Source organism: Echinops telfairi, unplaced genomic scaffold, assembly GCF_000313985.2.
Source record: "Echinops telfairi isolate 266 unplaced genomic scaffold, ASM31398v2 ScPeMD7_3533;HRSCAF=4204_0, whole genome shotgun sequence".
Classification (NCBI taxonomy): domain Eukaryota; kingdom Metazoa; phylum Chordata; class Mammalia; order Afrosoricida; family Tenrecidae; genus Echinops; species Echinops telfairi.
Genome location: NW_022107431.1, coordinates 9,099,089 through 9,112,393, shown reverse-complemented (window position 1 = coordinate 9,112,393; position 13,305 = coordinate 9,099,089).

The following is a 13,305-nucleotide window of genomic DNA, read 5'->3' as shown; positions in this document are numbered from 1 at the left end:
TGTGGATGTGGATGTGCTTCTGCTCGGAAGTAGGGCTCTTCTTTTGTCATGTTAACGAGGCCATCGGTCCATAGTTCTGGAAACCAACCATTTCTACTTTTATTGTGAATCAGGTGATAATTTACAAAGCAGATCATCCTTTTTGTTTCATACCATTGAGTGTAATCCCCACAATGTAAGATCACGTATCCTACTTCCTCCCTGTGGTTCCTGTTTTAATTTTTTTCCAAACCCTTTTATTAATCCAGACATCATACCATTCCATAGTTCAATTATATCAAGCTGTGTTGTACAACCGCTACCACAATCAGCTTCAAAACATTTTCTTCCTTCTTGAACTCCTTGATATCAGCTTCTCCTTACCCCCCCAACCCCAAATCTCCCCACTGTTACCCCCAGGAACCCTTATTCTAGTTGTTGTCTCTGAATATGCACCTGTCCTGAGTTTCACATGCTGACAAACATGTAGCAAAGAGTCAAGAGGGCTAGCAACAATGACAAACTACAATAGAGATAAACCTCATTATGAAAATTAAAGACCCGAAACCCAAGACTGTGGAGATGGCAGTCACTGGATCTTGGGTGGGACCCCCGACTTAGTGGGTGTCCAATGAAAGGGGACCCAGAACCACCATATATCTAGTACCTTAATGCTCCCCTTGCATTAATGTGACAGGTTTTAATCTGATAGGCAAGGATCTACCCTTTAAGAAATGAAAGAGAAAAATTCCCCTAACCCCAACCCCATGCTCAGTGTAAACATAGCTCAATCAATTCAGAAATCCTTCGGTACAAAGCACCAGCTCAGGGATTGCAGCTCCCAGTTGGACTGTGCTCACATAAACTCATATCAACTCATACCAACAGTGTATTAAATTCTATGTAAGCGGATAAATTATTGATGTTATCATAGCATCAACAATTTCCCAATTACATAGAATTTAATATACTGTTTCAACGAGAGGGAAATCACTGGAGGTGTATTCCCTGTGTCGATCCTGGAAATGTATTTTGGGCTTCCACTGTCATCGATAGCCTCTGGACAACAGGATCTCACAATTTAAGCTCTGATACTATCCCCTCTTTTGGATTTGGATGATATAATTTACAATCCTTGGATCATGGATATTGGTGGGTTTCTTCCATGTAGGCTTAGTTGACGTCTCACTTAGATGGCTGTTGGGAGACAAGTCTTTAAGACCCCAGATGCTGTTCTATCTGATCACCGGGCACCATCTAATATCTTCATGTGGTTCCTGTTTTCCTCCCTCTATTCCTAAACCCTTCTGAACTTTGTCCTTAGGTCAATGTTACCCTTTGGATCTCAAATGGTTGATGATTCTAAAGTGGGTGCACCTTCCTGGTACTCTCTTGTAATGCTTCACTTAGGGCAGCACGCGGGAACAGAGACGTAGAGTCAAGGGCCGGCTGTGTGACAGGTGCTACCTCAAGTCTTTTTCTTATGGAATGCCATGGACAGGAACACTCTGGTGAGCTGGTGTTTCTTTATTTTAAACAGGGGCAGATGGTGCTTTAAGTGACTTCTAATTCATAAATGAAAATGACAATATGAAAAGGGGGTCTTAATGACGAATTTGTAAATCAAGCAAGGAAGGTAATCACAAAGTAAACATCCTCATGTTTTTAGTTCATCGTTTTGAAATGTAATCCATTAATATGGCCCTTCTGGGCATAATTCCTTATGTGATCTATTATCGTTCTGGCTTCTATGGCTGTGACTATAATCCCATTTCGGAGGGAGTTTTCTGCTGTGCTAATAGATTAAGTCCTAACCTTAGTAGAGGTGTGAACCAAGTTATACCCTTGTTTCCTTGGGACTATGGTGTCGTGCAAGACAAAACCCTCACCTCCATCAAACCATTCCTCTGAGTATGCGAGCCATCTCAGAAGCCCAGAGAAAGAGCCCAGGACCCTCAGAAGGGAAGCACATTCAAGATCTTTGTCTGAAGCAATGGAGGCAGAGACCGGGGGCACCGGAGGCTGAGGTGTGGAGCCATGGCACCGAGCAAAGGAGTCAGGCTGAGATGAGAGGCTGAGGAAAAGTGACCACGAGACAGAGCCGAGCAACAGTGCAGAGACTGTAAGACAGGGAGGGGGAGTGGCAGGCAGGCTTCCTGGCCCATGGAGACAGAAACCAAGGGACCACATGGGTGAGAGGCTGAAGACCAGAGAAAGACTTGGCTGCTGGTTGAGGAGAGGCACTATTGTGGACCAAAGACTGTGTCCATACTGTTTATTGACCCTGGCTTCTGGCAACCTGTTAACTTCTATCATAAATCCTTTTAATTGTGAGCACTGTGAATTTTTGAACTTCGCGTGGAAGCAGAGGGCCCTGGGAGGAACAGTCGGTGTTAGAATAGGTGAAGAAATCTGGAGGCCTGCCTGATCTCTGCCTTGTGGCAGGAAGAAAGCCAGAGGAGATCAGATGTGGCTTCCCTGAGCCATTTTGCAACCTCCTCCACAGCCCCCCCACCCCCCAAAAAAGAACAGATGATTAAAAATGCATGATCAAAATCTGGATGCAAAGTCTGAGGAAGGGTTCTGGATAAAGTAAGTCTCCTGTGAAGCTACTTGTGCACAATCAATAAACGTCTCATTCAATAGAAGGCAGTTATCTCACTCAGGACATCTACATCAACGACCACATGACTTGATTTTCCATGTGACTCACTTCTCAGAAACGGGCAGAATGACCTGGCTGAGGGAGTTCCACGGGAGTCAGCTAGTGGACATGCCCTCAGCAGAAAGGGTTTACCTAAAGATTGTGATGCTTAGGGATCAGCCACGTAGACACTCCTGGCTAAGGGTAGGGCTGGAGCCCAATTTACCAATTGGGTTGTAGCCTGATGCCACCTCCTTGGGGTTGTGGCCTTGTGTGTAAGAAACAGACCAAGCTGAGTCAGATCCTCTTTGGTCTTTTGCCTTCTGCTGGAGCTGGATCTCAGGTTCCTTGATTTCTTGTTGCATTTCCTGCTGATCCTAGGAGCCACCAGCGGACTGCTCATTGATGATCTATTCAGCAGACCTCGGATTCATTTACCTCTGCATCCATCAGCCTGTGCCCCCTGCTGCCTTTGCTTTCTCAGTCGGCTTCCTGTTTGTTAGGAGAAGCCTGACTTGAACTGGACCGGGCTTTCCTCCTTCTACAACTGAGCACTTCGTTTCTCAATATAAATCTCTTCTAGTGGACAAACACATACAAGCAACGCTGGGTTGACTTCCCTTGAGAGCACAAGTATTACCAAATTTTACTTTATGGATGAATAATACAGACGTAATTATAATGGGTCCATCTCTGAATCTGTTGGGTATGTCATACAGTTCATTTATCTGGGACTGCGCTAGGAATGATTGTAGCAACTAAAGACTGTTGTCTGAATTCCAGCTGCAACACCACAAATGGATGGTTTTAACAGAAGTTAGCTTCCTCGCAGTTCAGGAGGCTGGAAGTGTAGGTCAGGCAGTGTTTCATTCTGTCCTACACTGAGGAACATTTTGTTCCTCTGTTACGAGTTGGAGCCCATTTGACAGCCCCTAACAACCACAATATCGAACTTAGAATTTACAACACATATTTTGAGGGGACATACATTCATACAAGTCCTAAGAGTAATAACTTTTTGTATTTAAGAGTCTTTTGAATAGTTTGCTCTTAACATGTTGTAAACACAAAATGAAGGATTGATTCTGACTCATGATGACCTCAAGGTGTGTCAGAGTAGAACTATGCTCTATGAGGTTTTCAGTGATTGATCTCCTGAAGGCGATCACCCAGAACTTTGTCCCAGGTACTGCTAGGTGTACATGAACATCCAACCCACTCCTTAGTACCTGAGCGTGTTTACTGTTTGCACTACCCACGAGTTTTGTTTACCATTATTTATTTATTTAGTTTGCATTTTCCTAAATAGATGTAATTTGTGTATGATCAGAAATAGGTTAGGCACTTGAGGGGATAATTTATCACCTATCTTAACTGGAAAAGAGACAGAGAGAGAGAGAAAGAGAGAGAGAAACTTATGTAAGTTTTTAATGATAATTTTTTCAAAAGGAACCACATATAGGACCTCAACTCTCTCTTGACATTCTGAGAATAGAATATTCCAGTGTTAAGTAAACTTTTGCTTTGTTTTATTTATACAGAGCTGACATTGCAACTAAGGAGGTCCTCCGTGTAATACATGAATGCAATCACTTTTGTATTAAAGTGAGACCACTTTTTGAGGTCCTGCATGACCTAAATATGGCCAGAGGGGTAGCACCAGGCCCCCTTCTGGAGATCTGACCTCTGATCTCTTGTATGCAGTGGCAGGCATCTTGAAAATTAGCATGTGAACATCATTTCCATGAGTGAACTTTCGACCACCCTACCACATTTCGATGGTGCATGTGGACTGGGTGCGATTGGTCAGCTCAATGGGGAGGTGGTATTGGGACGTGGAGGGGCAGTGGGAATGGGAGGTATGGTAGGAGTGGGGTGGGTTTTCTAGAGTTAGCATGCTCGATGTGAATCTTCATTCTCTATCTGAAGAGCTTTGTAATCTTGGGGTCAGTTACTCGTTTGAGTAGTTTTCTATTTGAATCTCATGTTGATCAACGATCCCCCATTTCAAAAGGGCAATAATGACAGAACTCACCATGTATGGGTGTTTGAGAAGCTGCAGTGCTAGAAGGAGCATACAGCTCCTTCATCAGCAGAGTTGTGAATCTTTACAAAGATAGATCCACAACACATATAACATGATGCCTTGCATTGGATAACTCTGCTGCACAAGACCTCTTTATAAAGTGTTAAAAAGCAAGGAAGTTGCTTTGAGGACTAAACTATGCCTGCCCTCTGAGCTTTGAAGGTTAGGTTGTAGGATTGCTGAACAGACTGGGCCAGAGAGGAGTGGGCAGGGTGCAACTTCATTCGCCCCCTGAGCTTTAACTCCCCCCAACCTCCAGTGGACTTGCTTTTCCCTTGCCTCTTGGATGGCTCCTTTTTTTGGGGGGGGGGGTTCCCAATGGCTTTTGGAGTCGCTCTCGAGACAGTAAACCCTTCTGCCTAATCATTAAGTGGGTCTAACACAGAATGATTGTCACAACTCCAAAGCCCTCTTCACTTTATCCCCTCTCCCTGCCCAACTTGCCAGCCTTGGCTTGGTCCCCTGACACGGAGATGGAAGATGGGGTGGGGCGGTGTGACAGTGAGAGGCTTTGTCCTTCCGCTACAAGTTTTCCCTGACTTTCCCGGGAGGCTAGCCTGGGGAGGGACTCTGACAGGTGGCTTCTGGGTAGTGACGATGAAGCTTGACTCTTCCTCCCATGGTGAAGGTGCCTCAAAGACCCGGAGGAACTACCCCAAGGCGGGCCACTGACTGAGCATAGACTAGTTTCCAATCAACCTCTCGCCTCACGCACGTTCTAAGTGCCACCTCTCACCGTTACTTGGTGGCCCCACCTTCTCTGGAACAGTCCCCGTTCACGACTGCTGTCCTGTGACTTGTCCATATCAGGGTCTATCTCAGCTCTGGCTCTTTCGTAACGAAGCATTATGAGCTGCCGTGCACACCCGGTTGGACTTGCCAGACCTCTGCTTTGCTCTGTGGCGTCTCCTTTGACAAGAGATGAGACAGAGGGGCAGACTGGAGGGCTCACTGTGCCTTGTGGCAGAATCTAAGCATGTCACCCACTCGTCTCCTTTCCAACCCTCCCCAGCGGCTTGAGAGAAGTGTGCTTGGACACAAGAGGCTGGGGACAGCAATGTCCCCTCTGAGCTCAGGCCTCCTGTGGGTCGTATCTTGTATGACTACACTGCTGCCCCAGTTTCGGGGTACAGGAGTCACCAGGCTGCCTCAGTGGGGCCTGGGGAACACTGGGAGTGCCAGGTGAGTGGGGCAGGGACATGGGTCTTTGCTCCAGCGGTGTCCCCGGCGGTTCCAACACTACTACATGATGTCGATGTGCTACACCGACGCCTTCTTGGTCGACGTCCTAAGAAGGGAGTCCCGTATTCACAGCCCACTCCCTGACTTTGTGACAGAGAACAGCGAAAACCAAACCAAGTAGTGGGTCAGCACCGAGTAACTCAGTTTTATTCCAAGGTGATTAACCCAAATGAGCCGTCGGTTAACTGAAATTGGTAAAACTCCTTTAAGGGGGAATTTCTTCGGTGATGTTAGTAACGGCGTCTGAAAGGCTGCTGCTGGTTTGAAGCACCCTCAAGCCTGGGTGGACCCCCATCGACGTGGGCTCTGGCACAACAGAACACAACACGGCTGGCTCCTGCACCGCCCTCACATTTGTTGTGTTTTGTCCAGTTGCAGCCACACTGTCCATCCAGCTCACTGAGAACGTTCCTCTTTTTCTCTGACCTACCTGATTAAGCAGGATGGCCCTCTCCGGGAACTGGTATCCCTTGACAACATGTCTGAAGTGGGAGGTGATATCTCACCATCCTCGACTCTAAGGAACGTTCTGGGGATACTCCAAGATAGGGTCTAGGAAGTCTATAGCCTTTGTTGTGTGCTGCTGCCCCTGGAGTCTTGGTGCTCAGCTAGTTCCTAGGGTGAAACTTCCTTCAAAGGCTAGAACCGAGGTCTTCCACTCTTGGCCTTGGTACCCTGGGTTTGTGGGGCTGGCGTGCCTTCAAGGTTTCAGCAGTTCACAACTCAGCCTGGCCTTCCGGATCTCCTTGTGCATAGTCTTGACGTCAGCCAGAAGGGAGAGACCAGTGCCATTACAGGTCTTCTGTGGGCATCCACACAAACAACATAGATATTCCCAGCAAGATGTCTGTGTTAATCGGGATGACTAGAGAAACGAATCTAGAACTACTCATATATGTGTAAGAGAGAACTTTATATCAAGGAGCAGTTGTATATGGAGAAAACACCCCAGCCCACTCAGTCCAGATCAAAGCCATAAGTCTGATAGTAGCCCATATGTCTGATACTAGTCCATAAATTCCTCTTCAGACTCACGCAGCCCTGCAATGATGCCGAATGCAGGAAGATCACAGTCCAGTGGGTGAAAAGTCTTGTAGATCCAGTGGAAGCATCTCCAGGGCTCAGGCTGCCATCAGCGTGGCTCCATGTGGTTTGTCAATAGGAAGGTGCAGCAGAGTGTGACCTGCCTCCCGGATGAAGAGAGGAAACCGCCCAGAATCGTCATGAGAAGGCCACGCCCACAAGGAGGCTTCAATCAGGCTGTGACCTGATTGACAGGCTAGGCTCCACCCCTAGAACCTATTTATCACGCTGACATGAAATTATGTGACTACCACAATGTCAACGCTTTTTTAAAGCATCCCCCTGTGAACATCTCATTCCCTAGATTTTTCCCTTGTTAGGTTTGTCATCAGCCCTTTCTTTGCTCCCTCCCATTAGCTTCTGTCTCAGACAGCAGTGATCATAGATCGTGGCTGATCCTTGGGTTTGACTTGTGCCTTTGGGACAGGTCTTTCCTCTTGCCGTGAACTCTGACTCAGGCCAAATAAAGACAAGCCCTGCCTGGAGACGGGACTTTTCCAGGGAGCTTCCGCCCAGGTCAGAAAGTGACAATTCTCTGGGGATGGGATTTTTGGGGTGCTCCACACTTGTTCTGTTCCACATCCCCCACTCCCCCATTCCCGTATCTGCGAGGCTCCTGGTGTTGGTTTTCAAGGCTGCCACGGGTTGGGGGTGGACGTGGGGGGTAGGGTGCTGGGGCTGAGGCAAGTGGAAATGCCACACAGTTCACTCCTCTTCCTGAGATCTAGCCATTTCTCCGGAATGAATGCTCTTCATTGTTGCAAGCCTTTGGTTGGCTTCCAGAGTTATGAAAATGTTGAGTTTGACAATTGTTGCCTGTGCTCTCTTCGCTTGCATGGAGGAGTGGGCTCTTGGGAGGTTTTACGCCATCGTTCCAGCAGTACTTCCCCCATCAAAGTTCATTGCTGTATTGTGCTGTAATGAAATGATCTATTCAGGGCCCTATGGAGCATTTTCAAGCAGGCCCTCCATGTCTGGGCTGTTTCTCTCTTCTTCCTCCCGGGCTTCTCCCCTCACTGATGTACGTCCTTAGAGTTTCCCCATAGCAGTCACCCTGCTGTTCATCAGATACTATCTCTAATGCAGGGTGGTTAGCAACCGGGAGGTTGGCAGGTTAAAACCACCAGCCGCTCCTCGGGAGGAAGATGAGGTTTCTCCTCCTGGAAAGGGTGACGGGAGCCACTGTTACCCTGTCTTCTATGGGTGCCATGAGTCAGAAAGGACTCCCTGGGAATGAGTTTGTCTGTTTGCTTGTTTTTGGAATATGCTGGCGGTTGAACGTCACTAGCCAAATGGGTCAGCATGACATTAGACGGACTTGGAGGGGCCTTCTACGAAGTGCCACGGGCTGGGTTCTGTGGCACCGTCATTGCTCAGAAGTCATTTTGCCTTCCCCCTGCTTTTTTGTTTCAGTTTCTAAGCTTGGGGATTTAGAGGGAACGAATGGGTGATGTCTGAATCATGGCAGACAATAGTCCTACAGGACGCCATGTGGCGTAGATCATATCTATGGTAGCTAACCTACTTCTGGAAACCATGAGGAACACATCTCACCTCCTCTGGCTCTCCAACGTGACTGTCCCACAGCAGAGGCCAGACACACCTCCACTCTCGATTCTTCTAAACCCTAGTCTGCCACCAACCATTTTATACCCATCAGACGGGCAATTACAATGAACCCTGTTAATAGTCACTCACAACCGAATCACATCATTCGATCAATATCTTCCCCCGTCTTTGACGATGTGCAGACCCATCAGGAAAAGGAAGATTGTTCGGTGGGAATAATAAAGGCAGTGGCTCACTCCCTAACAGCCATTAAGTCCAGTCAGACTCATAGCAACCCCATAGGACAGAGTAGAACTGCCCCTGTGGGTTTCTGAGACAGTAACTTTATGGGAGTAGAAAGCTTTCTCTTTCTTCCGAGGAGGAACTGGTGGTTTCAAACTGCTGATCTGGCAGTTAGCAGCCAACATGTAACGGCTACGCCACCCGGCCTCCTAGGCGAACAAGACACTGCATTGAGCCTGCTTTAAAATGAATTTTCACCAAGTGTTATGGATTCGTTATGGATCAAACTGTGTCCCCGCCAAAATATGTGCCAACTTGGCCAGGGCATGACTCTCAAGATTATGTAGGATGGATGGAAGACACATGGAGATCTCCAAGGAATGCCAGGATCACAGATGCTGAAAGGAGATGAACAGCTTCCTTCTGAACTGCGAGCCAACACAGAGATCAATCCGTCCCCTCCAGCCATGGCCCTGAGCTTCCAGGCTCCCAGACTGTGAGAAAATGCGTTTCGGCTGGTTCTAGTCATTGCGCATGGTGGTTCTGTGCTAAATCATTAGGAGCCAAGGTAACAGGGACCACACTAGAATGGGGAAGTTCTGAGAGTGTCCCCGTGAGGAACCATGGGGAAGAGTGGTGATGTCCCACTGGGAGAGAGAAAGGAACACTTGATGGGACATGCTATAAGGTTGAAAAGGTACAATTACTACCGTGCCTCCCTCTACCATCACCATGCCACGTGGCTTGGTGAGATGCTGAGACATATTTTGAACCTGTGTAAAATAATGTTGGAATAAGAACGGTACGGCAAGAGAAATGACTAAGCATTTGCTTGAGTCCAGGCCTGGGGGCTCAAAGGCAAGTGAGATAAATGCGATTCTGCGGCGGCTGAGAAAGGGGAAGTCTCATCCTTACCGTGAATCAGCAAAATGGAAATGACCGGCTGCTGTATTCACTAAGGCTCCTTGGCAGCTATAGTTGCTGAGGATTGGAGATGGGGAGCCACTGGCACACCACAGTTGGCCGATGACCCAGAGCATACCGAGGTAGACTCTTCAGTGGGCGTCAGTCTCTATGGAGTGCACTGTGTTTGAACTCCTATCATCATTATATTATGTAGAAAGTTGCCAACCAGTGAATTTTACCTTAGGCTTTTACTGACACCTGGTGGTAAATATGGATACCAGTATAAACCCACATGCAATTGCAATACATGCAATTGAATGACTGCAAATGAAAATAGGCTATCACTGAGGGCAACAAATGTACAAATGTGCTTGACATACAATGTATGTGTCTATGTATGGATTTGTGATAAGAGTTGTATGAGTCTCCAATAAAATGATTTAAAACAAACAAACAAACAAACAAAAAAGAAAATAGGCTAGCACACCTTAACGGTGTAATTACAGAGGGAAGATCCCCTGAGAACAGGCTGTGACAACCTGAATCTGCCTGGGTGCAAGGAAAAAAAAATTTCCCTAAAGGTGTATGTTAGATCAGCATAAAGGTTAAGCACCAGAGGAAACAATAACAGCAGAAAATGCTGCTTGAAGATCAGCATGAATTTCAGACTACTGTCAAAGCATAAATGGAGTTAAGGCTCGAGGGTAGGCTCTTACTTTGGGCTGTGCGTTTACACACATCAAGTGTCTCAGATTTCAGACTCTTGAAAATCTTCAAGAGAATTTATATTTTATATGTGGGAAACATGATAAAATGGAAAATTCTATTGCCAAATCATTACACTAACATTGCCACTCTTATGTTTTGGTAATTTCATCTGTGCTGAGAATGACTGTTAGAAACAAATGACTCAATGGCTCCTGCTGCTTCATCATCAATATTAATATCTCCCCATAATTATTATTTTTTATTTTGAATAAGGTTAATTTTCATGTCATAATATTTATGCCCTGGTCAATACAAAATAATAAATATAATCTTAACATGAAATTCTAAAATATATTTTCAGACTTAAAAAAAGCATGACTGCTTATAGTAATCAAGATATATTCTCTTTCTTTTCGTCCAACTTAAAAATCACACAATAATTTATTCTACAGCAAACTAACAGAGAAGACCATGGGGCCAGGCCCAAGTTGAGCTATGTTGACCCCTTCCCCAGAAGAATGTAACACAGAGGACAGCACTGAAGATATAGCCAGGGGAGAGTGGTATGTCTGTCTCGACCACACAGCTGCAAACTACGAGCAGGGGGTGGGGGGTGGGGTGGGGGTGGGGGATTGAGAGAGAGAGAGAGAGAGAGAGAGAGAGAGAGAGAGAGAGAGAGAGAGAGAGAGAGAACCTCATCATGGCCCACCAAGCCCCCGGGACAACATCCCTGCTTGGAGCAGCCAATGCACAGAGAGGACTGTAGAGCCAGCCCCACCATGAGACACGACGTTCCCTCCCTGACCCGGCACTGGAGACACTGTGCACAGTGTGTCCAGTCTGCCCCATGCACAGCGGGGCGAAATGCTAAGGGAGTGCAACAGGGCAGTAAGTCAGACAAAGTAACAGTCCCCGAGGAATCCTGAAAATAGACTTCTGACTTGGGGACAGGGCTGGGCACTTCATCAGACCCGACTGGAAAACACTCGTAAGGGTCAGCAGACAGACCTGGAACTATCTACTGTTATTTTTGTTTTGTTTTTCTTTCACCCTATATCTATCTACATAAGATGGGCAGGACAAACAATTCTGAGGAGAAAACAACAGGATCAGCAGTCCCCAGGGAACATGGGAGAGGAGGGGGCCAGGAGGGGAAACTGGGAGCCAACAAAGTCAGGGATAAGGGAATGACAAGAGATCTAAAATTGATGGCAAGGAGGGTATTAATGCCTGGTGGGGTCTGAGCGAGTGCCATGTATCTGAGAGGAAGTACTGGGAGCTGAATGGAGGGTGAGCATGACAGTGGGACAAGACGAAGGTGAAAGGAAAGAAAGGAAAGAACTAGGAGGCAAAAGACATTTATAGAGGTCTAGCTATAGGCACGTATATATGTGAATATGTTAATTTATAATGAAAGGGACAGAGGCCAATGTACATATTTATATGTTAAATATTAAGATAGCAGATGGACTTTGGGCCTCTACTCAAGGCCTCCCTAAACACAAGAACACTATGTTCTAAGAACTTGGCATTCTTTGATACTCACCTTCCCAACATGATCGCTGAGGACAAAGCAGGTGCATAAGCAAATGTGGTGAAGAAAGCTGATGGTGCTTGACTATCAAAAGCTACAGCGTCTGGGGTCTTAAGAACTTGAGGTTAAACAAGCAACCATCTAGCAGGGAAGCAAGTAAGCCCACAAGGAAGAATGATCACCAGCCTATGTGATCATGAGGTGTTGAGGGGATCAAGTATCAGGCATCAAAAAGATCCAAAACAAACAATTATATTAGTGCAAAACAGGGTGGTTGGAATGAAGACTTAAAGCCCATCTATAGACAATTGGGCTCCCCCACAGAAGGGTTACAGGCAAGGACAATTCAACCAGGGTGCAGTATTATCACTGACAAAACACACATCATTCCTCTAGTTCCTGAATGCTTCCCCCCACCCCCCTTGCCCACTACCATGACCCAGTTCTACTTTACAAATCCGGCTACACCGGAGTACACACATTGGTACAGATAAGAGCTCTCAACACATAGAATTCAGGACCGATAAAATCCTTAGGAACAGTAGTGGGAGTAATGATATCATGAGGGTAGGGCATGGTTGGGGCAGGAGCGTGGGGGAGGGGGAGAAAGGGGAAACCCATCACAAGGTTGGATATATAGGCCCCCCCACCCCGAGGGGAACGAATGACAGAAATGTGGGTGAAGGAAGACAACAGCCAGTGTAAGGCATGAAATAACAATAATAATAGGCTGCAACTGTGTTGGATGATCTTCAGGGAGACCTTTCCATGTAGGAGAAATCAATGAAATTGTTGTATAATTTGAGCATTCTGCTCGTCATCTTTCTTTCTTTACTTTTTCAACTATGGATCTCTTCCAGTCAGTTGGCCAAGTAGCTATCTCCCAAATCTCTTGGCATAGACCACTGAGTGCTTCAAGTGCTTTTTGGATATTTCAATTGGTATCTTGAATATTGGACATTATTGAATCAGCTTGTTGGAGATTTCAATCGGTATCCTGCCAAGTCCTGCAGACTTGTTTTGTCTAGTGCTTTCGGTGCTGCTTGAAATTCTCGGCACCATTGGCTCTCCCTCATGTGTTACCTCCCGGAAGGAGGGAGTGTCAACTAGTGCTTTTTGGTGCAGTGATTCTGGGTATTGTTTCCATCTCCTCTTGATGCTTCTTGCATCGTTCAATATTTTGCCTATAGAATCTTTTTTTTTTTTTTTTTTTGTGAGTGAGTGAGTGAGTGAGTGAGTGAGAGAGTGAGTGCATGAGTGAGAGAGTGAGTGAGAGAGTGAGTGAGAGAGTGAGTGAGTGAGTGAGTGAGAGTGAGTGAGTGAGTGAGTGAG